Source organism: Lepisma saccharinum, chromosome 21, assembly GCF_977018435.1.
Source record: "Lepisma saccharinum chromosome 21, izLepSacc3.1, whole genome shotgun sequence".
NCBI lineage: Eukaryota > Metazoa > Arthropoda > Insecta > Zygentoma > Lepismatidae > Lepisma > Lepisma saccharinum.
In genome coordinates, this window is record NC_139249.1 from 55538094 (window position 1) to 55565435 (window position 27342).

The following is a 27342-nucleotide window of genomic DNA, read 5'->3' on the forward strand; positions in this document are numbered from 1 at the left end:
TAGTATTCCCAATCGTGTTATTCTTGCTCCAAAACCTGATTTATTTGGTGATGAGTCTTGGAACAACCACGGAGCTTTCACTGCTGCACATCGTATATCTTGTCTTTTTTTAATGTAATATATTTACTTGCAGAGATTTAAATTCAAAAAAGAATTTCACAATAATTTCTCACACGTAAATTGTTCGCACGAGGACTGGATAAGGCACTCACTATGCAGACATGTAGGAATGTATATTTAAAATGCGAACCGAAAAAATTTAAGATTTGTGGTTGAAACGAATAACTTCCTTTCTGTGGTTTAATGCTATCAGTACTTTTTCCCGTGTAGGAGAAACAAGGCGAATGTGTTTACTTAAATTTTGACGAACATTCCTGAGAAAGATACTGCAAATGACTAATTATTTCTTATTTCCTAGGTTGTTCTTAGAGATGGTATTGAGATAAAAGACTTGACCGAGTCTCGTCTTGTGTCATGCATGAGGAGTTCTGTCTTGTTCTTGTCTCGATTTATAACTACCGCTCTCGTACTCATCTCGAGAAGCAAAGTTTGCCAACAATTTAACGGTTCACTAATAAGCTGTGGAATGTGCCTCCACCGGGTATCGAACCCGGGACCCCTTGATTACAAGGCAATGACGCTACCACTGCGCCATCGGGGAGGCCCTGGACAATTACGCACTAGTTGTGCATTTATTTCAATATCGTCGGATTGGGCACTGCTATTTAAAAAAGGGTTTGGTATGCAAGAGATTATGAATTTCTCTCCATGTTACAAGTGGAAACTGTTTTTCAAGTTGATTAGTAAGCTAGACACGATGTTTGAAAAATATGATTAAAAAGTATTTACAGAATCCCATGTATTCCTTATGGGAAATCAACTTTAACTTCAAGTTACGGCTAATCAAAAGGGAGTTTCGACTCTTCGTACTACTATGACATAGTTCAACGTGTCCTTTTTCCGCCCTCGTACTTTTCTACGTCATTGAATGTTTGATATTCCCCAAAGAACTAATAAAATAATGGTCCCATAAACCTAATGCATTTCCCCTTGCCTCATACGGTCATCCTGGCAGTGTTGCCAAACCTGATGTGCATAAAAGAGCTACATTTCACCATTAATAGAGCTAAATATGACTTTCAAGGAGCTAGATTAACGAAGGCTGCATAAAGTGCCTCCTAGGGTAGCTAATTTTAGGTGTCAGAGGGGTGGGGGCGCTGCTATTACCGTTAGCTTTAAAGTGATGGCCATTTATTCTTAGTTTTCACCGCCTAGATTTGGTGGCATCATGGTGGGGCAGAGGGCGGGTGCCACAGTTCACAGTCAAACGAGTACACGAAAGAGCCAGATCTGGCTCCAAAAGAGCGAAGTTGGCAACAGTGATCGGCAGCTGCCCCAGCGAGAAAGACATACGGGAAATTGTGCCTCCTCGCCTTGTTGACGCATCCTTTCGACGAACCCTCGAAAATGAAATGGAATTTCATCCTTCACACACGTTGCAAGATTGACATTGCAATAAACAATCAGGTAGATATCCACTTGGTATATCTGAATAGTAAAGTACTTTTGGTTTTCAAGTACCATATATTATAGTTTACCGAAGTCTGGACATTAGTTTTCGTCTCTCTCGATTTTACAGAGGTCTGCCTTGTTCTTAATCTCGTTTCAACCAGTCTGGAAAGGCTTGCTTTTTTCCAGTCTCGAATTTCGAGAGAGATACAAACTTCTCCCCCGTTTCGGTATTAATCTCTTATTGTTCTACGTAACTAATTCGAAAATGAGAACATATAACTTCAAGAAATCGAAATGTTTAAGATACCATTAGCTCAGTAGGTGGCAATGATGGTCATGTGCTATTGATGTGAATTGAAATCACATTTTTTTTTATTATTAGAATTCGAATTAAAACGTCAGGGGAAGGTCATTCCTCAGCTGGACCTGTACTGTGTAAGGTTTTCGTTACAATTTTCTTCACGCATTGTCAAACAATTGTATTACACAATTCTTTATTAACTTTTCAAAGATTAATCGAAAGTACGTTATGGATGCATGTATAGGCGTTTATGCACGTACATTTGGGGTCTCGAAACGCTCAACCTTCACAATTGCCGACAAACCTCGCAATTTTAGAAGTCATTTTAGGCCACCAAACTAACTCTCTACAAATCTGTTTTAATCTCACTACACTACTGTGTAGCTATACCTTGAATTTGAGTCAGCAGCTTGCGTCGCAGTGTCTCTGACAGTACAATTCTATTTTCCCACATGAACAATCCATCTTCTGTTGACAGCTACAAATGATTCTTCCATAAAGCTACTGCTGCCTCATTGATTTGTGAATCAATTCCTCTTGGCCAACCATTCTTAACAGAAATGATTACTTTAGACATCAACTCGTCGCGTTTTGTATGCTCCTTGATCTCCGATATTCGTTAGTGGTTGTAACTTTTGCTCTAGATCTGCATTCGATGTCAAAACAAAATCCGATTGCAATTCTTCTACCAGTGGTATTCTGTGGTTCTCTGTGGCCCTGATATTCGCAATAATTTCGTGGCCACTTAAGCCTATTTTCCATCACAGATATCTAGGCAGTATCGAAAGCAAGCCAAACGAAATTCACGTGAATGCTCTACAAGGAATTCTGGATCTGACGTAATTGTCCTGAATTTGAAATACCTTGGCAGTTTTTCGAAAGGAGAGGAATTTTCGAAAACGACTTGGATGGTGTGGACCTGTGGGCCACCCCAACCAGACTATACTGCAGGGGTCAGTTCAAGCATTTCTACATTCTCTTTTTTACATCGTTGGTTTTTAGATTTTCATGAAATCATGTGGGGCAGACTGTATACAGCTCAAATTTACATGAGGTATCAACTGTTATTTACAAGACGACCTCAAGGCTGCAACACTAATCAAGTGAGCTTCAAAACGCAATTTTCGTTATTTTGAAGATGGCGCCTCCTTTACACACTTGCACCAGTGAAGAGGAATGGTTTCTTGCCCTCTGTCAGCCTAAAACTTAAAGAATTTTTTCGGCAAATGCAAATTCAATATCTCTATGCATGCTTGCTTACCACACCAGCAAGTGGAGGAGAAGTTCGTCAATGGCCTCAGTTCGCAGGCAGATGGGTGGAATGGACTTCGTGGTGGCTCATAAGTGACTGCACTTTGATCCCAAAGACTTATTCTTCTTAAGGTTTGCAGGCACTAACTCAAAGTTGAAAAATATATGTAGAACAGCAATAGGTCTGTGCTAAAATGCAGGAAACATGAGCAGCCTACATACAGAAAACAAGAAACAAAAACAAATTAAGGTTTTCATTCAACTCTCCCTTGTACAGTGTCTCTCAAAAGTTTTAGGACAACGACATTTTAAACTAGGCAACCCAATTTACACAAGCCGTTGGTGGGTTGCGTGCAGAGTTAGGCTCAATTTCAGGGTTGCCACATGCACAATAGATATTTATAAAACACGCGAAAGAAATATAAACAAGTATTATTGTATAAAATTATTAAAAATATCACTATTATATCGCAAATGACAAAATTCATTTCTGAAAGAAAAAAATAGGTTTTCTAGTATTTCATATCTGATGAGTCTACAGTAAGGAAAATAGGTGAGAGGAAACGAAAGGTCACAAAGGAGAGGAGAAAGAGAAAGCGAAAAGAGAAGAGGAAAAGTAGAGGAGAGAAGAAAGATAGGATAGACGAGGAGAGGAGATGTAGTGAGGAGAATGGAAAAATATTCGAGGAGAGAAGAGAAAAGAGAAAAGAAAAGAGGAGGAAATATTGAATTACAAAATTTCCATTTCAACGAACCGAGAAGTGGAGAAAAATTGAATAATTCTTATAAATATTAAATATTACGTTCATTTTTTTAGTGGTGTAATCGCAGGTAAAATCAAAGATCTTACATGGAAGATTTTAATTTGCTCTGAACTTAGCCAAAAGGCATTTCGCACCGATCTAATATATTCTCCAATACATTTCAAAATGTCATTGAATGTTTGATGTCGATAATTTGACCAATGCATCCATTCTTGACGCTCAGACGGTATTTTATGCAACTACCTCTTGACTCCAGTTCCTTCTCCTTCTTCTCTCCCCTCTTTCCGTTCTGCTTTTATCTCATATCGCCTTCTCTACTTTTCTCGCATCTTATCTCCATCCCACTCTTCTCCACTCGTCTTATCTCCTTTCCTGTCTTAGATTTTCGACTCCACTGCACTATTCTATCTTTTATCGTTCTTCTCTTTTTCTCTCCTTTACTCTACTCTCCACTTCCCTCTTCTCGTCTCCTCCTCTCCTCTCCTCTCGTTTTCCTCCTCTTTTCTCTTATCACTTAAACTATTGCATGTTGAGCTGGTGCCTACCTAGCCGCCTCTGATGAAATCTACCATTCTTCAGATTCTCTTTAAAATTCGACTCTGGTCACTTGTAACGTGCTGGGTGCGATAAGAAGCGGCCTTGAATAGCGTGAGTGAGTCACTTTGATCGCGAGCAAGCTAAGCCCTGCGTCAGGTCAACCTTGCAGCAGGTTTTAGCATATGTAGATCCAAACGTGCGCGCAAGAATATAGTTCCACTGAGACGGGTTCTATTCCGACACAACTGCATACTTGCAAGAAAACAGTTATTTAATTTGTAATATACAGACAAAATAATACATTGATTAGCAGGTATGGACTTAATTGGTTGCAATCACTGTGCAGACGAACTTAGAACCGCAGATTCGCCAACTCGAATCTGTAATGCGTTGAAGAGACATTGAAACTTTAGAGCGAGTCGAGCGAGACTGAATGCGTTGCAGAGCGCGTGAAATCGCTGATACCAGTGTTGCACCTCCCACTATTTTAACCCTATGTTTATTGTAGAGCGGCGAGAATGGCTGAATCTCCTGTTCAGCGCGCGGTTTTACCCGAATGTTATTTTGGGCTTCATCCGAAAGGAAATGTTCTTCAAAGTCAAGCAAGTTGTTTTAAATGCATAATCCTCCTTGCGGCAACAAGATCAAAGTAAAACAGGGCGTGAGGTGATTTGCCGTCAATGTGCACACGAATTGTATCACGGGTGTTGAATGATTTGCGGTTTGAGTTTAGCAAGAGGAAACGATTGTTTGTTGTTTGACGACAAAAGAATCTCCGCGGTATTAAAATATATCGCAGTGAGAAGAAACATGTTTATTATTTGGACGAGACGTCCTTCAACTCGGTGGGTGGGGGAAGGGGTAATAAAACATGGAAGGATACCACCATGCAAAACCACCGCCAGGGCTGAAGAAACGGACGATGAGGGGAAGGGGGAGGCTTATTGTTTCACCCACTGGCGGCAATGAAAGCTTTGTTGAAGGCGCATATTTACTGTTCCGCGCAAAGAAAGGGAAGGGTGATTATCAGCAAGAAATGGACAGACCAAGATTTGAATCCTGGTTTAGTGAAGTGATTCATAAATTGAAACCAGAGTAATAGCGACAGACAATGCACCTGATTGTATATATCACCAATAACAAATCATGCTTTTTTGGTGGTACAACTTGAAGTGCGTGTGTCTTACAGTAACGGATGTATTGCGAACGAAGCAACCAAGTTTTTCATAAATCTATTTCTTTCTAAACCAAAAACAATAATTTGTCATTAAATTCAAGAGGAGCCTATCGTTGTTTACTTTTATCTTTGTTTATTTTTATTTTTGCGTGCTCGAAATATACACACATGCTCTCATGTTTAGAAGTTGTTTCGCTCTTATATTAATGACACATTTATTAAATAATATATGCGCAGAAAGTACTTTTAAAATGTTATGTTTCAGGAGACAAAGAGAAGCAAAAATACAATCCACTTGACATGCATGCGGGTTTTGATGTGTTGTGCGGTTGGCAATACTGTAGATTTTCTCAGTGTCTCCGATGTAAGCAGCTCGGCGGTTGAGGAAAGACTGGCACGGAAGATTCTGAGCTCAGTTCTCGCGCGGATTGATACATAAAACCTGCTGCAAGGTTAACCTGACGCTTGGCTTAGACTACCAAGCTTGTATGCCTTTGAAAACCAAGTCATCTTTTTTCACGGTTTCCGAACGCGATTGCTATTGTAGACGTATATATTCTCTCAAAAGAGCAAGAAAGGAAATTCGACCAATGTTCTCCCGTCGTTTAAAACCAAATATTATCTATTAAACGTAAAGTTCACGATTGTCAATAAACGGTTTAACCTATCTGAGCATAAGGTGAATCTAAATACTACATTTAATAGAAAGGTTCTCCAAAATTTCTCTTCCACTGTCTACGTAAGGTCAGTACCCAGGGGAGGGGCCATGTGGGCCATGCTTCCCCCTCGAACCCTAAAATATTTAACTGTGAACCTATAAATAAATAATTACGAAAATAACATCGTCGATTTTTGAAATGTGTAAAAATTTCAAATTTGCTCTTGTATAAATGAATCTGTTTCTTGCGCATAAGTCTTCAAGCTGCAATATTGGGTGGTTTTAGTTTTATAATCATTGATGCAAGGCTACCAGACGTCCGATTCACCGATTTAGTCAGGATAGTGCGTTACTTTCAATCCCTGTCCAGACTTTTTCGAACTGCAATCGTGATGCAAAAATGTCTCTTTATTATTGTTTTTTTTTTTTTGTTAACTCACAATTAGACATGTTCTTTATTGTATGAATAATTCTAAGTACGCAACATAGAATTATCATGACTTTTTAATGGCGTTCGCACTATTTGAACTATTTTGTAATATCTGTCTGTCTGTCTGTCTCTCTCTCTGGTCTACGTCAATGACAGAAATGCAAGCAATATTCTTATTTATTTTTAACCCAATTAAAGGAAAGTGTAAGCATTTAAAAGAAATAAGAAAGATCATCACTGTTGCTCTTCCTTAGAAATTGTTGTTTTTCGAGGAAGAAAAATTAGAAGGATTTAGTCCAGCACCTTAACACAGTGTCCCACGAGTCTCTCTTGACTAACACTGTCAAATGTGAAGTGATTTTATGAATAAAATTTTCCGCCTGTTTACGTATAACGTTGCACAGATTTGGTAGTTCGCAAACGGTGTAATTATTTCATGTTATCTTACGCAACAGCAAATACATTTCATAAGACTGTTCTGGACACAAGACTTGCATCAGTAAACAAGCATTTTGTCTGTTAGAGTATCACAGGAAAAGAACATCGTCCTGTAACATTCAAGTCTCTAGATATTTTCCATTAGTAATGCCTAATCACAATAATAAGTTAGAAGAAATAACTCGCATTTTCACAACTACCAATATTCTCGTTTTTAATTACTTCGAAAATTATTTCTCGAAGATATCGGTTATACTACAAGAAAGCAAATCAAAGTTAAAGTAAAAGTTCAACTACATGTATACCAAACGACATTTACAATATTGGAGGGACAGAATACTTAAAAAAAAATTATTGTTTCATTCGAAGGTAAAGGCGTAGTGTAGTGGTTCTTCTACCTGATTTGAAAGTAACGCACTATCCTGACTAAATCGGTGAATCGGACGTCTGGTAGCCTTGCATCAATGATTATAAAACTAAAGGTTGTAGGGTAGTGGTTACCGTTCAGGATTGTGAATCTGGTGGTCCTAGGTTCAAACCCTTCCGCTGGCAGAAAATTTTCGTAAGTTTTAGACATATCCCATTGTGTTCATTGTCCACGCCGTGTGAAACGAAATGATTCAGTTTGGAATTAACGATGAGGGGAGGGGAAATATTGAATTACAAAATTTCCATTTCAACGAACCGAGAAGTGGAGAAAAATTGAATAATTCTTATAAATATTAAAAATTACGTTCATTTTTTTAGTGGTGTAATCGCAGGTAAAATCAAAGATCTTACATGGAAGATTTTAATTTGCTCTGAACTCAGCCAAAAGGCATTTCGCACCGATCTAATATATTCTCCAATACATTTCAAAATGTCATTGAATGATGTCGATAATTTGACCAATGCATCCATTCTTGACGCTCAGACGGTATTTTATGCAACTACCTCTTGACTCCAGTTCCTTCTCCTTCTTCTCTCCCCTCTTTCCGTTCTGCTTTTATCTCATATCGCCTTCTCTACTTTTCTCGCATCTTATCTCCATCCCACTCTTCTCCACTCGTCTTATCTCCTTTCCTGTCTTAGATTTTCGATTCCACTGCACTATTCTATCTTTTATCGTTCTTCTCTTTTTCTCTCCTTTACTCTACTCTCCACTTCCCTCTTCTCGTCTCCTCCTCACGTCTCCTCCTCTCCTCTCCTCTCGTTTTCCTCCTCTTTTCTCTTCTTTGTTTTTTTCCTCATCTCTCCTCGAATCTTTTTCCATTCTCCTCACTACATCTCCTCTCCTCGTCTATCCTATCTTTCTTCTCTCCTCTACTTTTCCTCTTCTCTTTTCGCTTTCTCTTTCTCCTCTCCTTTGTGACCTTTCGTTTCCTCTCACCTCTTTTCCTTACTGTAGACTCATCAACGATGAAATACTAGAAAACCTATTTTTTTCTTTCAGAAATGAATTTTGTCATTTGCGATATAATAGTGATATTTTTAATTATTTTATACAATAATACTTGTTTATATTTCTTTCGCGTGTTTTATAAATATCTATTGTGCATCTGGCAACCCTGAAATTGAACCTAACTCTGCACGCAATCCACCAACGGCTTGTGTAAATTGGGTTGCCTAGTTTAAAATGTCGCTGTCCTAAAACTTTTGAGAGACACTGTACATCTAATACAAGCATTACATAACTATTTGCTAGAAATATCTTCTATTTCGTTGCACAAACAGTACTAAATAATTGAAACATAAAGACTCCACACGCATTCGTTTACATCACTAAAATCGTGACAAAGAGGAGAAACAGATTTTTTACGTTTCCTGGTTCGGAGACTTCGTCTCAAAAGTTTATCGCCAACAATGCATGATATGCAATATTACGTAACTGAATAACAAATATTGTTGCTACGAAATAAAATTGATCCAAAGCAACAGTAGCGGCTCGTGGTCTGGCTCTAGGGGTGTGCACTTTAGTCTCGTGTCCAGAAGTGTTATAACACCCCTATCAAATACTCGCACCTGTTTTTGAGAACATATTGATGCTTAATATATTGGCAACCCAAGTTTTGAACAACTTTCACTGAAAATGAGGCTATCATAGAGTTATATTTCATGATTTTTTTAAAACGGATTTTTTACAAATTTCAAATATTTCGGAAATTATCCAGCCAATCACGAGAAGAGCGATGTCATTGTGCAATGTGTAATTCAGCATTCGATAATCTGAAAAAATCATTCAATACCAATCTACAATATCAATACTATTGTCGATTTGCAAAATATATTTCAAAAACTTCCTCCTCCGCTCCGCTGATATTAATGAACAAGGAGAATAATAACATTGGCGTACACCAAAGAAGCCGATCCAACTACCACATGGAGGAAATCAATTGTAATCTATCTAGCTGTTGTTTATTTCTAATGACAGATTGATCGAACCAAGCAAATCAAGCGAAATCAAGAGAATAATAAATATTAAATAAAATTTCAGTACTTACTCAGTTCACGCTGCCCTGCTTCGTACTTCAGAATTTTTCCTTCCCTTCCGCCGTATCTATATATTGCTGCAGATGCTACAGGCTTTGTAGCTAACTTGCCTCCAAAAATTCAACAACGTTAAATATTAAGTCTTTGCTTTCGCTTTGTACAGTTTCCCTATTCATCATGAAATCAAACAGTTTGCACTGAAACAGGTACGAGCTTTTGACAGCGCTAAACAATTTTGCAACTCAGTAACAGAAGCACACAATGCAAAACAGCTGACTGGTTGATGTACGCTCCCTCCGCGTGGGTTGATAATTCGGCTACTACGCCACAGAGACCGTTTATTTTGGCCAAGATGCACTAAGCAAAGGCAATATCAGGCATGTTTAAAACACCCTTCTCGCTTTCAGTTGCCCTCCTCACCTTCCCCCTTTTCTTCCCCTATCATGCACGGGACACAATCGGAGGGACAATATACCATCGAAATTTCCCTTTTCTAAAAAAAAAAATCCCTCCATTTGCAATGATGTATGGGTTGGCTCGACTCTGTCACACGATCTCTAATGGAATGGGTTTGCAACACTACATTTGTTCGCACACCGATCGCTACGTTCACGGCTTTCCTAAATGATGCAACCTCCCCTCACACGGCGCTCAAGCCAAAAAACCCAATCAGCGTCCTCTACGTGACTGCTTCAACAGCTTCATAGGGAGCGAAACTAACATTGCGTTCAAGCCCCAAGCGCGGCTCGGTCGACGCGGGTTGATATCAGTGATCGCAGGTTTCTCCACCATCTCTCTTGGTGGCGCGACGTGGGAACACTTGATGTTTCGAAGGAGACGGAGTTCAATAAAGAAGTTTAATAATAATGTTTTGCATTACAGATTTATTTGGGTGTGCACGTGCGAATGTGCAAATAGGCAGAAGCCGCTACTGCATAACAATCGTTCTGTGAAGAGAAGAAATTACATTCAAGTAAACGAATATTTTTCATGAAAAGTTTAATGGCTGATATACAACTTAACGTCGTCGATCTGGGTACCCTGGGGCGAAATCGGGTAAACAGAATCGTGTGTGTTACAGCGAGAAAAATTGAATTTTGAAACTACTCTTTCACTGGCGCAAGTGTGTAAAGGAGGCGCTATCTTTAAAATAATGAAAGTGGCGTTTTGAAGTTCACTTGATTAGTGTTGAAGCCTTGAGGTCGTTTTGTAAATAACAGTTGATACCTCACGTAAAATTACACACTTCTCACGGTTTCTGTAGTGCTTCGGAAAAGGTAAAAAGTACACATTCCTCATATGATCACGATAATCATACCTCGAATCATTTCGGCAAAGACCAGGGCCGGCCTTACTACAAAATCGTTTAAAATAAGTTTTTATTGTAGTTTGACCAGAATCGAAAAAGTGTGTGCAACAACAGTAAGTAACTGTGTGAAGGAAGACTTGATTATTGATCTTTTCTTGGTTTGTTGACGTGTCTCCTTGACAATTCATATGTTTTTGCGCCTCCGTAAATCTGCAACTAATCTAAGCTGCAACCTACTCAGCCTACTAGAAAATATGGCACTGGTATAATCAGACACCATGGATATAAATATATCGTCTAACTCAGCTCGTTGGCAGGTTCAATGAAACACAGACGATTTCGTTATCAGAGGAAGTGCCACGGCTAAGCAGTATAGATGCTGGACTCATTTGTTGTGAGAGATGTCGCTGTTTTAGTTTTGCTGTAAGTCTATCGTTTAATAACGATTATTCCTCAGGTCTGGATATATCAGTCGGGGAAGGGATAGTGTACTTGGTTTATCTCAACTTTGGCCCTTCTCTGGAAAGAAATACTTCGAAATGGAGCGCAACATGTAAAAACAAATGATATTCTGATGTGAATGTGAAATAACTACCATATGATAAACAGACGCACGCATGCACACATAGCTCCTAACTATAATTTTGATCACAATGGATTTTCATTGCTTTACGTGAATCGCGACGAAGAGAATGAGTAACGAACTGGCAAAATAGAAGAAGGAACAGACAAGCAAACTAGAAGCTTATGCATTAAGGTGAATGGTAATAGTTCCAAACACAGGAGCCCTCCAGACAATTACTTTGAATAAGGACACTAACTTCAAGGGGTTGACTCATTTCAAGAAGAGAAAAGGAGGGATGAATAAAAATGAGCGTTATGGGAAGAATGGAACAGCTTTTCTTAGGTGACGGAACTAGCTCTTTATTACTGCCCGTTTTCTTACACGAGGAAGTTGTGCTGAGCTGTCCTTCTAATTGGTTTACGTCGCTTTTCTACCTCTTTGGTCAATTTCGATGATGAAAGATGAACTCATGAAATGGTGATGGGACAAAAACAATGTCTTACCCAGAGTTCGAACCTAAGACCTCTGTTTTCGTATCTCGTTATGATGACCACTCCGCCACGGGGGCGACGGCCGTTGTTACTGTTCTGCGGTCTAAGAGTCCTTGAGAGGTGCAGTGAAGTATTATATATTAATATAATACCTTGTCTGTGGTTGGGAAAATAATTCTCACGAACGCGAGATAAGTTTGGAGAAATATGACAAGATTTTAAGAGATTTCTGATGCTTGGAGCTTGTGATAAAAATGATGGATACTTCCTACAAACAGAAGCAGTTGATATAGAGAAGGTGGGTTCAACAATTGCTTTCTGACCTAATCGACGACTGATAAGTGTGCATATCTCGAACTTTAGGGTTATCTTAACACAAGTTTGAAGCCTAGTATTGCGAAAAACAGATTAGCAGATATCTGTATTTAGTGCTTAACGTCAGAACGACGTAATGATTAAGTTTCAATGGAAGAGTTGATATTGATATTGAGTGTTTGCTTTGAAATAACTATTGAGGTTGTTGCACGAAACTATGTTTGGAGGTGGAGGTTTATCTCTGTTCCAGCATTTAACATGCAGATAAAATTATGCATTTGTGAAAATTATATTGACAATCAGAATGAGAATTAACGGGAATTCTTATACAACTAAAAATGCTGATGAATGCAGAATTTATTATAAAATAATACACTGTAAGCGTGACGTTTCAACCTTATAGCAAGGTCTTCCTCAGACTCTGAACCAAATTCAAATGGAAATCTCATTTCATTTTCATTTACATTTTTATTTAAATTTGGTTCAGAGTCTGAGAAAGACCTTGCTATAAGGTTGAACCGTCACGTTTATATTGTGTTATTTTTATAACAAATTCTGCCTTGGTCAGCATTTTGAGTGCTTTATTAAACATGGAAACAAGGCTTAATAGTGTTATAAGTGGGAATTCCCTGTACCTAGAGCCAACGTATCTCTTAGCAAACTACGAGGGATGAATTTATCCTGTTTTTATATCTTCTCCCAAAGTTACATTTAAGTTTGGTTCAGAGACGACATTCACAGCAATCTTGCGTTGAAAGGTAAGTGTCTTATTCAAGCTGATCTTGCGACATGAGACTTGCCTTTGAGCCATAAAAATCGGATGTGGATAGATTCAGCATTTAGACGATTGTTTTATTACTCTCAAATGCTTCTCAAACTATTAAGATTTTTTTGACGATTATTAATATGTTAAAGGCGATGATTCATAGCATGGACACGATCCACTCCATTGTTCAGGTGATTACATTCCCTGATCCAGGGGCGCCGACTTGTCAAAATTATTGGGGGGGCTCTGATCACTGAAATAAATGAATGAATGATTCACTCCCTCCTTTTTTAAAAAATAAAAATTACGTTTTCTTATAGCAGTTTTTAAGCAGCTATTATATCCCGCATGCAAATGAAATGTAACATGAAAAACGTTTAGAAAATGTTTCAAAGTCTCTTTATGTCTTTTGTGTCTGCTCATTTGTTTTTTTAGATAACAATTAACATTTTCATTGAAAAGTATGTATTTACATTAAGATACCAACCTAACAGTTTCATGCCGGCCTCGGTAGCCGAGCGTGTTGGGTGGTCGACTCAACTCGCTTTGATCCAGAGATCTCGGGTTCGAGTCCCGGCGAGTACATGGGTGTGTTTTAATGTCCGCAACAGACATGTGATGGGTTGCAAATAACCCATAAAATAACGAATATTTAACAGTTTTATTTAATTATTTACATAAATGCTAACACAAATCGCAGGAAAATAGTTTTACTTTTTTGTTCTTGCTACAATATTTTACTTTTTAAATTTAATTTTACAATAATAAAAAAATAGCATGTACACTAAGATATAAAGTGACATACACAACAAAAACATATGAACATAATTTCAAAATAAAGCACAAGTTGCTCTACGCACTGGGTTATTTTTTTATGAACTCATTAACGAGCGGTCTCAAGTGCAAATTATCAAGCACAGTTTGATGCATGTGGAGTACCGCTAAGCTGCTTAGTCTCTTCTGCCTCATTGTAGATCTCAAATATGTCTGTAGTCGGCGAAGATCACTGAATGACCTTTCGGCTGTGGCTGTCGTCACTGGCACAGTGCGGAGGACCATCATGAATTTGGCTCCTGGAGGGTGCTGTCTTCCAAAAGAAACTTCCTTATGTCACGCATGGTAGTTAGAACCACTTTCTTCTGTTTGGCGATATCACCAAGCATGGACATGTGTATACCGCGTTTGCTATAAGGAGAGCCTATTTGCATCCAAATCTTGGCGAAAGAATTCTCGTGTTTGCTGAAAGTTTGTTTGTGCAACTGTTCACAACTGAGATGCATTCTTTCTCTATGGCTGTTACTTTTTTTTAGTCCTGTAGATTCATGTCCTTGTTTAAAACATGATTTTGCTGTGTCACACACGTCAGTGTATATTGATTTATAATATTATTTTGGAGTGTAGAACTTGTGATGTTTGGCAGCATCAGGATTTTCAAGTCTCTTAGGGACGTGACGTTGCCGGGGCAATTCTGGCTCATCAACGAGGCTCGGTTTGCCCTCTGTGCATTTCAGCCAGAACTGCTCAAAACACATTCGCTTTTCTTGAAAGATGTCAGTCAAGTATTTTAGTTTTGATTCCACTTCTGTAGCACCACTGCGTGGAGACTGAATTCTATTGGACCCATCACATGGCAGTAGAGGAAGAGAAAGAAAAATGTCTTGAAGTGAAGCATTGTCTCCTGGTATCCAGCACATTTTGATGCTGCGTCAGCAGCATTTTCTTCAGAAAATGTCTCAACAAAATTGAGAAGGTTTTCATAGTTCATTAAGATCTGTTGCATACTGGAGGCTCTCAACGTCCACCGATGAGGGCAAAGTGGACGCAGTCCAGTGTGGCCAGCCTTCTCATTCACATCAAAAATATTCCTGAATATTTGCATCTTTTAGGGGATTCCCAAACAGTCTTTAACAAGTGGTTGGCTAAATTCATTATGTCTCTGATTAATATGTGTATAATAGTAAATAATAATTATATATTTAGTATATAGTAATAAGTCATGTGTTTTGCTGTCTCCGGTCCAAGTCCCCCAAAGTTGACAGTTTAGCGGTCACAGCCGTTCAAAGTTGATGGTCTAGAATATTTCAAATGTGTATTTAAAGTTAAGTTCATGTGGCACAATTCAGAGTAAACTTTACAAGAGAAGAAAAATAATACATTAGATCCTCTTAAGCAAAATTATTTGGGGGGCTCTGCCCCCACATCATTAACACTGTGGGGGCTCGAGCCCCCCTAAGCCCCATGGAGTCGGCGCCTATGCCCTGATCCATGGGCAAATTAATGAGACATACAAGAAATCATCAAGGAATAGGCTATAATGTCGTCCTCATACCAATTCAGTCGTTTCGAGGATGAAATGTAAGACCGCGGCATCAAAGACGAGAGAACTAACTAACAACCCAGGGACAAAATGACTATGATAATGGGGAGGAAAGGATTGTAAAAATGATATAACCAGACGACCACAAAAATTGTTCTCCAGCTTTAGGTTTGCATACATCTGATACTTATATTTCGAATTGTGTGCATGATTGTTCGAGCTTCCATGACGTAGCCGTTATGAAAAAGGATAGGTTGCCTATTTCTATCTCTCTCTCTCTCTCTCTCTCTCTGACTGCAGTTTTCAATCCTCCTTCATCATCTTGTAATAATTTATTCTCAGATCTTCAAAACCTTCATCCAACCCTCCAATGTTGATCCTTCGATCCTTCCCTCCGATTTCTGTGATGTAACTTTTCTCTTTTTATTTTTTTAAATTCATTCTGTCCCATATCATTCTACATCGATGTAATTATATGTCTCACTATATTTCGCCCTTGAAAAAAATTCCCCTAGTTTCATATTAGATTGTATTTTCAATTGATCGGCTCCTTTAATCGATAGGTAGCTTGAAATTATTAGTTTTGCATTGTTGAATAAGGGAAGAAAGAAAGTTCATCAAATGGAATGGCTAACATTGACTTTCTTGGGCTAATTTATCAAGACATTTATAATCGTCGTAGGTTCCGGGTTCGGATCATGACTTAAGTATCGGTGTTCCCTTATGATATCGGTGATATCATATCATCATTCATCCTCACCATTGCTATTTGCCAGAATCGACACAAAAATTAATAAAGATACTAACCCAGAATAAAAATACCAAAGGATTTATTAAACGAGAATAAAATATAAAGCTCCCAATCCCTTCCAAGCCAAGATGCTTCAACTTGCAGCCTCTCAAGTTTAGACACGTTTCGACAAGTTGTTTCTTGCGTTCTTTTGCGTCACCAGTGAGTTGCAACGAGATGCCAGAAGGAGGAAATTGCATGTTTTTTTCTTCTTGAATCAAAAACCTCAGGAAGGAGGCATGATTCGTTTTGCAATATTTCCAGGATTTCCAGCACTATTTAGTGATGACTGCTCGTCACATGTGTTTTACAGTTGGCCCAAGATACGCATATTAGAGGATAAGAACACGTAAGCAGTGGCGGATGTATAAACCGCGAATCCCGCAGTGCAGGGGAGAGGGAGGGGGATGAGCAAGCCTTTAATGGAGCCCTTGTCATGCCCTTTACATTCTCAAACATGTATGTAAAGCAATAAATGTAGTAATTTGTCCAGCACCACAGATCAAAGAAGAAATTACCACCGAAATATTGTAACGTGAAAGGATATGTTGTTCATTTTAAGTTGTCTAAGATACAGTAGTTTTCGGTTAATAGCACCTGTTTAAAGCTCCATACCACTAACAGAATTAATTTCTTTCTAACCGCAAGTGTTGCTTGCCTACGGTTACCAGACGTCCTCTTTTACCCGGACATGACCTCTTTTTCGGGTCCTAAAAATTGTCCGGGCGGGTTTTTAGGAAAATGGAAAAATGTCCTCCTTTTGAGGGTATAGACAACTGGTTCAACTTTAACATTCGTAACATTTTATATTTGTAAATAATTGTTCATGTTGTTTCCGTGTTCAATTTCAAAGTATGGACATTTTTTTATAAGGGGGGAACCCCCGAAGTAGGCCCGCCTCCACTGTGTTTGATTGAGTTTGTGTTTGAAGTCCACTTTATGAACAGTAAGGCTAATCGGGACTGGACCTACAGTTTAAAGTGGGATCCGAACCACTATGAGCCTCCACCGCGTATCGATCCCGGGACCCCTTGATTACAAGGCGGCGACTCTACCTCCACTGTGTACATTCGAGGGTATGCGCTTATGTCCTGGTGCCTTTAAATAAACCAGGACGTCAGTTGCAATGAATTTATCGGTTCCCCCGCTTTTCCTTTCTTTACATTCTTTATTTATAATATACAATTACAAATATACAACACTCTTAGTTGCAAGATAAGAAACTTTTCTTCCAACAAAGAAAAAATGTTGGACTTTTGTGTCTAATCTGTTGTCGCCGCCGCGCCGCGTGAGGTTTTGATTTCAAAGCATTTGGGACATCTTCTGCGGATTTCTTTGATTTGAGTTTCATGACTTCAGAATTCAGAAATAAACAGTAATTTTTGGCTGTTCTAGTCTTAGTTGTTACATGGTAGTCGAGAAGTGTCAATCAGCGAACCGAACCATGCCGAAATGCAAATGTGTTTTTAGTGACGACTTACAAAACTGTTTCCCGATTTTAGACCTGTCCACCAGGCACATTTATTTCAGTTGCTAATAAAGGTACGTTTATTTCAGTGTAATCTAAATGCATTGACGTTTCTTTTTTATCTGGCTAACTCATTGCCATTAAGGGACCCGAATATTCATCACCGCAGCAACACAAGCCTTCCATTTTTTCTGATCTTAGCCAAGCACAATATACGTAATCTTCATTATCTTTACAAATCTCTTTCAAATTTACTATAATATTATCTTGTAATAATTGTAAGTAGACAATATAATTATGTACTCTTTTTTAATGAACATGTCCTCTTTTTTAAAATTTATCATCTGGTAACCCTATTCTTCCGTAGATCTGGGGTGTGGAACTAGGAGTAGAGATTCTACTGTACGTACATTTTTGAGTTAATAGGTGAGACGGTCTAACTACATAGAAATCCAACAAGGCGGAGCAAGGGACGAAATTCCCGCGACAGAATAGAACGTCTCTTAAGGCGCGACGGGTGGGCGAGGGTGGGCAAGCGCCCACCCAAAAATTCCTCTGCCCACCCGATTGCCCACACAAACAAATTCAAGACATAATTGTTTAGGTAAATATGAATGCTTCAATAAGGAAAAGTAATTTATTGTCTTGACTCCGTGCACATTTTTCTTATGAATATTGTTCCCTCTAGAAAGAGTCGCACATTATCCTGTAAGAAGTTTCGCTCATTCACTCTTTTTGGATTTACATTACTGAGTAAGAAAATGAAAATCGTTAGAAAATATGTTCATGAATAATACCTGTCAAATGTATAACTTATTTAAAACTTGAAACATGATCCAGTTAATACTTCTGTGGCTAGAAGTAGTGCAATATCTGGCTACAGCCAAAGTGCGCGTTTTCCGAGGTAAAGAGTACAAAATCATACAGAATGGAACAAATATCTTCAAACAACTAAACGTGTAAATAAATACAATGGTATGAAAAAGAACTTTGAGACTTCCTTATCCTAGTATTTTGGGTAGTGGGTATTTTACTTCGATAGTATGATAATAATCAGAGAATGGCAACTTCATATAAACATTTGGGGGGAAGGGCGCAAGATTGAGAACATTTTTTTATATAAAATGGACATAGTCTACTTCTTGAGGAATTTGGAGGGCAGAAAGTGTTCTCCCCCTAAAGTCGACGCCTATGGTGATGTGATAATCGTAAATAAATGAAACTTTTTCCAATCGTAGTTTCAAAGCGCAATGAACAAGAGAAGAATTGCTACGTAATTATCATGATCAAATGTGATGAATTTTTTGGTCTAAATTAATTTCCACAATACAATATGTAAAAGTATCTGTTTTCCCAAGCACTAAACATATTTCTATTGAACCCTATCGACCACCTCTTTTGGTCACATGAAGATTTACTTCAGGAAGTGGTCGCTTCTGTAATGGCATCGATTTTTCAATATTAATTTTGAACAAATTCTTTTATTTTTATCATTTTTCAGTGATATCTTGTGTGGAAATTATCGTTTTTATGCTGGGAATCTTTAATATAGAATGAAAAAAATGTGCGTTCCATGTGTGTTTTAAAACTTTCACGTCGAGGCATTAATTAAATGCAAAGATTCATACGCACTTAACAATTTGGAAAACTCCTGTGAGCTAAGTAAAAATATCATTCAGCAACCAACACTCTTTCCAGTTAAAAACTACCAATATTATACTAGATATTCAAGCTCACTCATTTGAATTATGGAGAAAACAAATCTTCACTGTTGTTGGTGTTTACATACCTTCTGTCGCCATCCTTAAATGCATATATAATGTACACATACTGTGTCTTGTATCGAAAGAAGAAACAAGATATTTCGTTTTGTAAAGGACGTTAATAATGGTGGCAAATAAACAGTAACGTCGCTAGCAAGATATAAGTGAGGGGGATACAGATTTCGGAGTCAAATTCTCGGGGGGCTACCTAATGCCAAGTAAAATGTATTTACTTAATAAGATTACTGCGGTATAATATTACCAGTGACATATTTTACAGTCCAATCCAGAGATAAATCACTGAGATGTTGCACATTTTTCCATCATATACAAAAGTACTTTTAGACACGATTTTTTTATATCAAACAAAATGCAATAATAATGTTGTTTTCTTTTCCTACGCCATCATTGAGTTGAATAATGTCATACACACTATTCACTATTCACATGAACAGTAGAAAATGTACCATAAAACTACATTCAAAATCAACTCGCTTGATATACTATAAATACTATAAGTAACACTATGTCTGTGTAAAGAGTGTGAGTACTTTTTTGCTATAATAAGAGAAAGAACCATAGCAAGAAATTACGATAAGATACATATGTTTTATGAGCAGCTACAACCTTGTTTAAAATGCAAATAAATTTGCAAGCTCCATCTCAAAGGACAGAATAGACAGAGCACTCAACCTCTAGTTACCAATTCGATTACGAAGGTAACACTTGATCTGCCGTAAGCATCCACGAAAGATTTTAGCTTTTCGTGCTTCAGAAAAGCGACATTAACTTATTAAAGTAGGCATCAAATAAACAATACCACCCTTGAACAGAAAATGTGTTAATGACACCATTTTCTCTGCCATGATGAAATATCTTATGTTTCCTTGTTCAACGACTGAAATTCAGAACTTGGGGCTAAATGTGGGGATGATGCGAGAAATACTGCCCACTTTAAAGGTGCCACTCTCAAGGAACAAGCTCATTTTCACTACAAATTTACCTCTACTAGGAGACAAATACATATACATAGAAGCAATGAAGTATTTGCAACTCTTGAACTGGGCATTTTGATTAGTGAAAATAACTGCTAAAGATTATAATTTTGTTTCAGAATATATTATGCATAAATACTGATCAGAATTGGATGAATAATTTTAGATGTGTTTCTCCTGCACAGAATCAAGTTTGGCCACTATGACGGCACTGCAGAAATTATTTTCTAACCTCACAAATTATAATTAATTAACATGTAGGACTAGGAGTGAGAGCAAAAATTGCCCAAGCGTACACCTTATTGCATTGATTAGTTGATTGGATTTGTATTAAGTTCCACTATATACACAGAGGCTAATCGGCACGAGAGCTACAGCTTCTACCGGAATCCGAACCACTTAATGGAATATTACCTCCATCGGAGATCGAACCCGCGACCCCTTGTTATGAAGGTAGCCGTTTTATCGCTAGACTATCGGTGCTGGGACCGCAATTTTAATCTTTCCAATTCTTAGTATTTAAGAATTAGAGTTTGTGTACTCTTTGATTCTTTAACATCGTATTTCTTCCTCTCGAATATTTGCAACGATAAGGATGTATAATAATGATTGATTGATTGAGTTGGTGTCCACTTTATGCACAGTAAGGCTAATCGGGATTGGACCTACAGCTTAAAGTGGGATCCAGATATAATAATGAAATCAATGAGATAACATCATGTCAATGTCGGTAATTGAGGAACAAGGAAACAAAAAAAAACCCGCTTCTTTAGATTTTTAACGTCGTCTTACTTATACAAATTCATTTGTCACACCTGTTAGACTTATTCCAAAGTATAGTGATACGATATATGGAGGTTAATAATTGTAAACATTTAGCTATAATGCCAACAATGAAAGAGCAATCTCACAGTCACTGAATGCGTCCACCTACCAGACAGGCAACATATTTCGTAGAAAGATTGGCATCTCATGCTGGCCAATTACTTAGCATCAAATGATCAGTGACCATCGTTATCCAGGTATATATCTGCAACTGGCCCCCCTCCTCTTCATTTTAGAACAACACGTAATAAAATTGCTTTGCAATCTAACCGAACTAGAAAATGCAGTTGATCATTGTACTTGCCTCAATGGAAGTTTTAGAATGAAAAAACGTAAATTTCTACTTTTTAAGTTTTCGGTCGAAATGCGTATACAGTCCTACAAAAATCTAAGGGGCTACAAGGGTGGCTGAGACTAGCTTTGGGGGGCTTCGGCCTCCCTAGCCCTTCCTGTAGCGCCGTCCCTGCAAATAAAAGAGGGTAGTTGAAACTTACGCAACTGTAAAAGTCGAATTTAGTATAACTTGCTTTCCGAATCTAAAATGCTAAAATTACATTTGAGTTTCTTGAGTTTTTGTTTTAAGTAATGGGGACTGGACCTGCCGTTTCAAGTGAAATCCGAACCACTATGTGCCTCCACCGGTTATGCTAAAATTACGTTTCAAATATTTTTGCTACTAGGCGGCTTCCCTCCGTGTAGCGCGAAGCCTTTTCTTGTAGCCTAATAACTTTCGCTGCCTTTTGCATTTGTAAATGATTTCTTCCACAAGTTTCATAACTTTCGCATGAATTAAACAATACCACCACAGATAAGTTAATAAATTAACGTATCTGTGGTATAACCCTGCTGTTATTTGTACGTTCACCTAATGAAGTAGTACGCTACGTGGAAAATTTCTTCTTAACTTGAAGGAATAAGACAATATATCCACTACACAAGGCGAAGTACACAGCCAGCAGTTGAAAGCATTTTCATTGAGATACAAAGAGAAAAGGGGACCTAAATGAGAGAGAAGTAGGGAGATTATGTCAAGCAAGACTGACACAGGATAGACAGAGGAAATAATAGAGAGGAGAAAACCCTGAGCAGCAACAGTTATTTGACGAGTCGAGACAGTCTCATTGCCAGAGGGAGGGCTAAGGAGGATGAAGCCCCCTTTTGAAATCCTAGAAATATCTAATTTAAATGGTGTATAGTGGAAATTAATTTTACTTCCTTAGCAGGAAGGGAGGGGGCAATAAGTTGCAATAAGCTGTAATAAGTTGTAATATAGTGAGAAATTCATCTTCAGGGCTTCCAACCTCCCAACTTCTTCGTTTTTAAATGGCAGCTTCTGATTAACGATGAGACCCCTCCCCTTGGAAATAAAATCCTGGCTATGGGCCTGGACCAAAACCTGCCAAGTGTTTTTTCAATAGGCGACTGCATCGAGTCCCTTCTCCACCTTTTTGTAGTGTGGAGTGATTAGAGAGAATTGAGATGAGAAATTTGATTAGAAGAATTTATGAAAATATTATACGCATGCGCATGTGTGTGTGTGAGAAAGAGATAGAGAAAGGGGGGGGGGGACACAACCAGAGGATGTATAAGAAAATGTACACCAGCAAAAGGAAATGGGAAAAGAAATACAAACAAAGATAGGGGAGAAAGGGGTAGAGGGAGAGAGATAATGTATTAGTGAAAATCATCTATGCTTTTTATCTGCCACCCTAATTTATCAATATATGGATCCTGCCAACCCGGTCAAAATTTTCTGGCGCCGCCCCTGAGTTTGTATAAAAAAGGAAGTCAAGATTGAAATCCTGTACCAAACGATATACTGAATTAGTTGCATAAGAATGTACCAAAAACTGTAATGGAGAAGGCACTTGCATGCAAGCAAGTTTAAAATGTTTCAGATTATGTGCCCCTTACCAAGGTGTTTCCTGTATGGTGGACTTAGCGTACAGGTGATCGCCGGGGACTTTTGGTATGTAGTTATTAATGCTATAAAGACGTTACATACCAAATTTCAGCTTGTTATGAATTATTTCCTTTATTTCGAAAAAAATCGCCTAAAGTGACTGCACTAATAATCTGATTTGAACTATATAAAAAAGTATCTTGAGAGAGAATATCTCTAACCCCTACGGTTAAACCAGAGGAAATATATTCCACAATGTGATATCAGTAGGTGAATAGATTCATGTACTCGAACAATCTTTTTTTTTATTATTTATTTATTATCCTGCGCACAACAGGCATCTGCCCTTTTACAGTGCACAGTAAATGTCTTACATAGGATTTATACACATCAAAATATTATTTATACACATTTCAGATATAAAAAAAATACATATAGAGGTTATATATATCGTCCTTAAACATTACCGTGGATACAAAATGAATCAAACCTTACACAATTACATTCATATATGTATGGGTATATATACACACATAAAGAAGGTAATAATAATAATAATAATAAAATAATAATAAAAAATTAAGTAAGAATGTTGTCCATTAAAAAGCGTTTATACTCAGAAAATTTAGCAAATATGTCCAAGTGTATGCCCCTCTCTAACCATTCATTATACAAGCTACACATTCTTCGCAGGGGAGCCATTTCTGCGGATTTTGTACGGGTGCGGGAAATTGCAAAGAGTTGCTTTCTTGATCGCAACTTTGGATGGGGTACATAGAAAGCTATTTTTGAAAGCAGAAAGGAAAAATCCAACTTGTCGTTAAGAAGTTTGAAAAGAAAAAGGAGCTGATGTATGGTTCTTCTGTTTGCAAGGGAGGTAATGTGTAATTTAATTAGTAATTCGTTATAAGGTGTCATCTTTGGATATGCACCATCTATCCTAAAAACCATATAGCGAGTGAACTTATTTTGAACTTTTTCAATAAGATCTATTTGTTTACTGGTTTGTGGACTCCACACTATAGATGCGTATTCTAATTTGGGCCTAACATATAGGTTAAGTAATGATAACAACGCTTTATTTTCATTGAATTCTTTTGCAGTTCTCATAATGAACCCCAGTTTTCTATGCGCGTCATTAACAGTCTTTGTGATATGTAACTGAGACGATAATTTATCATCGAACACTACACCAAGATCTGTTATTGAGTTTGGCCTGTCTATTTGTGTGTGTGCTATTTCGTAGTTATAGTTTATTGGGGGATTTCAATCGGGTAAATGTTACGGCCCTGCATTTCTTATGGTTTAGATTAACTTTATTTGCTTTACACCATGCGTTGAGATTTCCGATATCCTCTTGTAATTTAATGGAATCATCTTCATTATGAATGCTCCTATAGAATTTTAAATCGTCAGCGAATAAGAGTTCTCGGAATTTCTAAGCTGTTTTGGTAGGTCATTAATTAATATTAAATACAACAAGGGACCAAGATTAGAACCTTGAGGTACGCCTGAGCCAGCTACAAATTCATCGGAGCAGCAACCTTGATAATTTACGTATTGTTTTCTGTTTTTGAGATACGAGCACATTAAATCTACGAGGGAAGAGGAGAAGTTACAAAATGCTAATTTTTTCAAGAGAATATCATGGTTTACAGTGTCGAACGCTTTGCAGAAATCTGTATATATATCGTCTACCTGACCTCTGTTGTCAAGTTCAGTGGAAATGAAGTTTGAAATTTCTACGAGGTTCGTCACGACAGATCTCTTTGGTGCGAGGAGAGAATTGGTTTTACGTGAGCAAAAAAGTGTTTATAAAGAATCTGTTCTAATAGTTTAGCTGGCGCAGAGAGTATCGCAATTGGTCTGTAGTTTGAAATTTGAGATTTATCTGATGTTTTTGGTATGGAACAAATTTGGGACAATTTCCATTTATCTGGAAATCTCGATGTTTGTATTACAAGGTTGAAGAGTATATGTAGCGGATATTTTAGACTTTCACCACACCCCTTGATTACGTAGGGGGGGATAAGATCAGGCCCTGCCGTTTTTTTAGGTTTAAGGTTGTTTATTGCTGATTCTACTTCAGCGATTGATATATCCTGTAAATTTAGAGAAGATAGAAGGGCGTCGGTTTCAGACAGAGGGGTTGGTGGTTTAATAAAAAAAACATGTAATATGTTCGTACACTCATCGGCAATAAAAATGGGACACCTAGATCCTGAAACTCGTTTCCCTGCGAGGCAGTATGTGTGTTGCCTAACTCTACGGCGCTGATGGAATTGAATTTTCCATTGAAAATTTGCTATTTAAATCCACTTATTGCCGTAAACTTAGGCAACACACATAATGACCGGCTGGGAATCTAGTATTTCAGGATTTAAGGATCCCATTTTTATTGCAGGTGAGTGTACATCAGAGGCATTCCAGCTGGGGTATGGCTACATCTATTCGTCACCGCCTCAGGTTCTCTGAAGGAAAGGAAAATATGGTCATAACCTAACAAAGGGGTGTCAATATCTCTTTCCTTTTTACAGAATTCTTTGATGTGATCGTCTGGAAGTGAGATGAATGCAGGTGTTAATTACATATTTAATGCATGTATTTCATAATTACATGCAAGAGTAGTAAGGTTCTTCTAGTCGGTGGAGCTTCTTACTGCCACGCGGGAGACCCCGGTTCGATTCCCGGGGTGGGTGATCTAATTTTTTAGGACTTCTCCCTACATAAAATGACTCTGAGGCTCACTCAGCCTCAAATTAATGGGTGCCTGTGAGAAACCGGGAGGGGGGGGGGGTTAAAGGCGGTCGGAGCGCGGGGCTGATCACATTATCTTCAAAAATGGCCGAGATCGAGAATGTGTGGAGCCGTGGTCCCATATGGCCTAAATGTGCCTTCATGGCACGGTGCTATATGTACGCGGAACTTTACCTTTTATACTCTGTCCCGGTTATTTCTGGAGCAAGGCCGCGGTGGGGAGGGGTCGAGGGATAAGAGTGAAGGCTGGTACCTGCAGTGGCTATCCCTCCCAACTTATAATCGTAGTACAAGAACATTTTGTTGTAATTTTTGAAAATCACATATTCATGCAAGCTATGTTTGGATCACTCGTGTCAATTCAAACATTTTGAATGTAATTATGCATAGGAAGTGGAGGGATATGATTAAGTTGCCCCATATTCATCGTCCACTCGTCGTCGACCTCCGTTGCGTAGTGAATATCACAGTTTTCTGCGACACTAAATAAAAATGTGAGAAATTGGAAATAAGAGACACATACATGATTGGAAAATACTGAAGAAAAGTATAATAACTATTTTTTAAAAAAGTCGGTAGGGTGCCTGACTGTTGCACGGGATGACCCGGATTCGATTGCAGAGACAGTTGATTTAAGGTGGGAAATTTTTCACACCATGTCCCCATAACTGGGCACTTGGCATGAAGCAAAGGCCACCAGAACATGGTGCTGATCATATCACCTCTACAATGGCCGAGATCGTGAATGTGTGGAGCCTTAATCTTTACACCCTTTTCTGTGCCTTCATGACATCAGGGAGAATGCTTTGTCGTTTTATTTTCTTAAGAGATATAAAGATCTGAAAAGAGGGGTCAGGTCCTCATAACCCTCCTTCTGTGCGCTTATGCTTCTGTGTACCATCCTCAGCACTGCAAATGCCATGCATAAGAATCAGTCGGAGAAACCTTGGGGAAGATAATCCAAACAGGGAGCATGGGAAGAAATAAGTGTCTGATATTCTGCAACTTTTGTTAGTCGTGAGTTAGCAACACTGGCACTTAAGCCGATGCTGTGTGTTCACTTGGTTCGGGAGCCGTCCCTGAATCGGTGACAGTTGAACAGAAAGTGTTTTTTTAATTCTTGATAAACGCGTGCGTGAACGTGTGTGTGCGTTAAACTACCGTCAAAAGCTGTTACTGTCGTATATAAGTTTTTTCTTCACTTCACAGACTTCGCGACGGCATTTCACAAAAGAAACCGAGAATGTAACCTTTGTCATTGGTTATGTCACACGTGGTTGCTTAGGAGATCCTGTGGGTTGTTCGGAGCTACTGAAGGTAAGTTCACATTCACACTTCATCAATCGTTTTCACTTTATCTGTGTAGGATTACATGTTTACTGTACTGTACAGTATTTCGGTTATTTATCGTATTTTAAACCATTGATTAATCGAGACGATTGATTGATTATGGCAACGTGTTAAGCATGCATGGAACAAGTGAAATCTGTGTCAGGTTTAGCAGGTTGGCCGAGGTGTTACGGGTTCATGAAATATCCAGA

General features: G+C 38.3%; 1 protein-coding gene across 2 annotated transcripts in view; it reads left to right on the plus strand.

Moving 5' to 3' along the window:
- LOC146004284 (major facilitator superfamily domain-containing protein 6-like) overlaps positions 1–27342 on the plus strand; it is a 94688-nt gene that overhangs the window by 13082 nt on the left and 54264 nt on the right. The window contains exon 1 of one of the 2 annotated variants that reach the window (XM_083142991.1): positions 26886–27118. The exons of the other annotated variant lie outside the window; for it this stretch is intronic. The gene's annotated coding sequence lies outside the window, so the exon portion shown is untranslated. Of the gene's footprint in view, positions 1–26885; positions 27119–27342 lie in introns of those variants that run through there. 2 annotated transcript variants of the gene reach the window in all.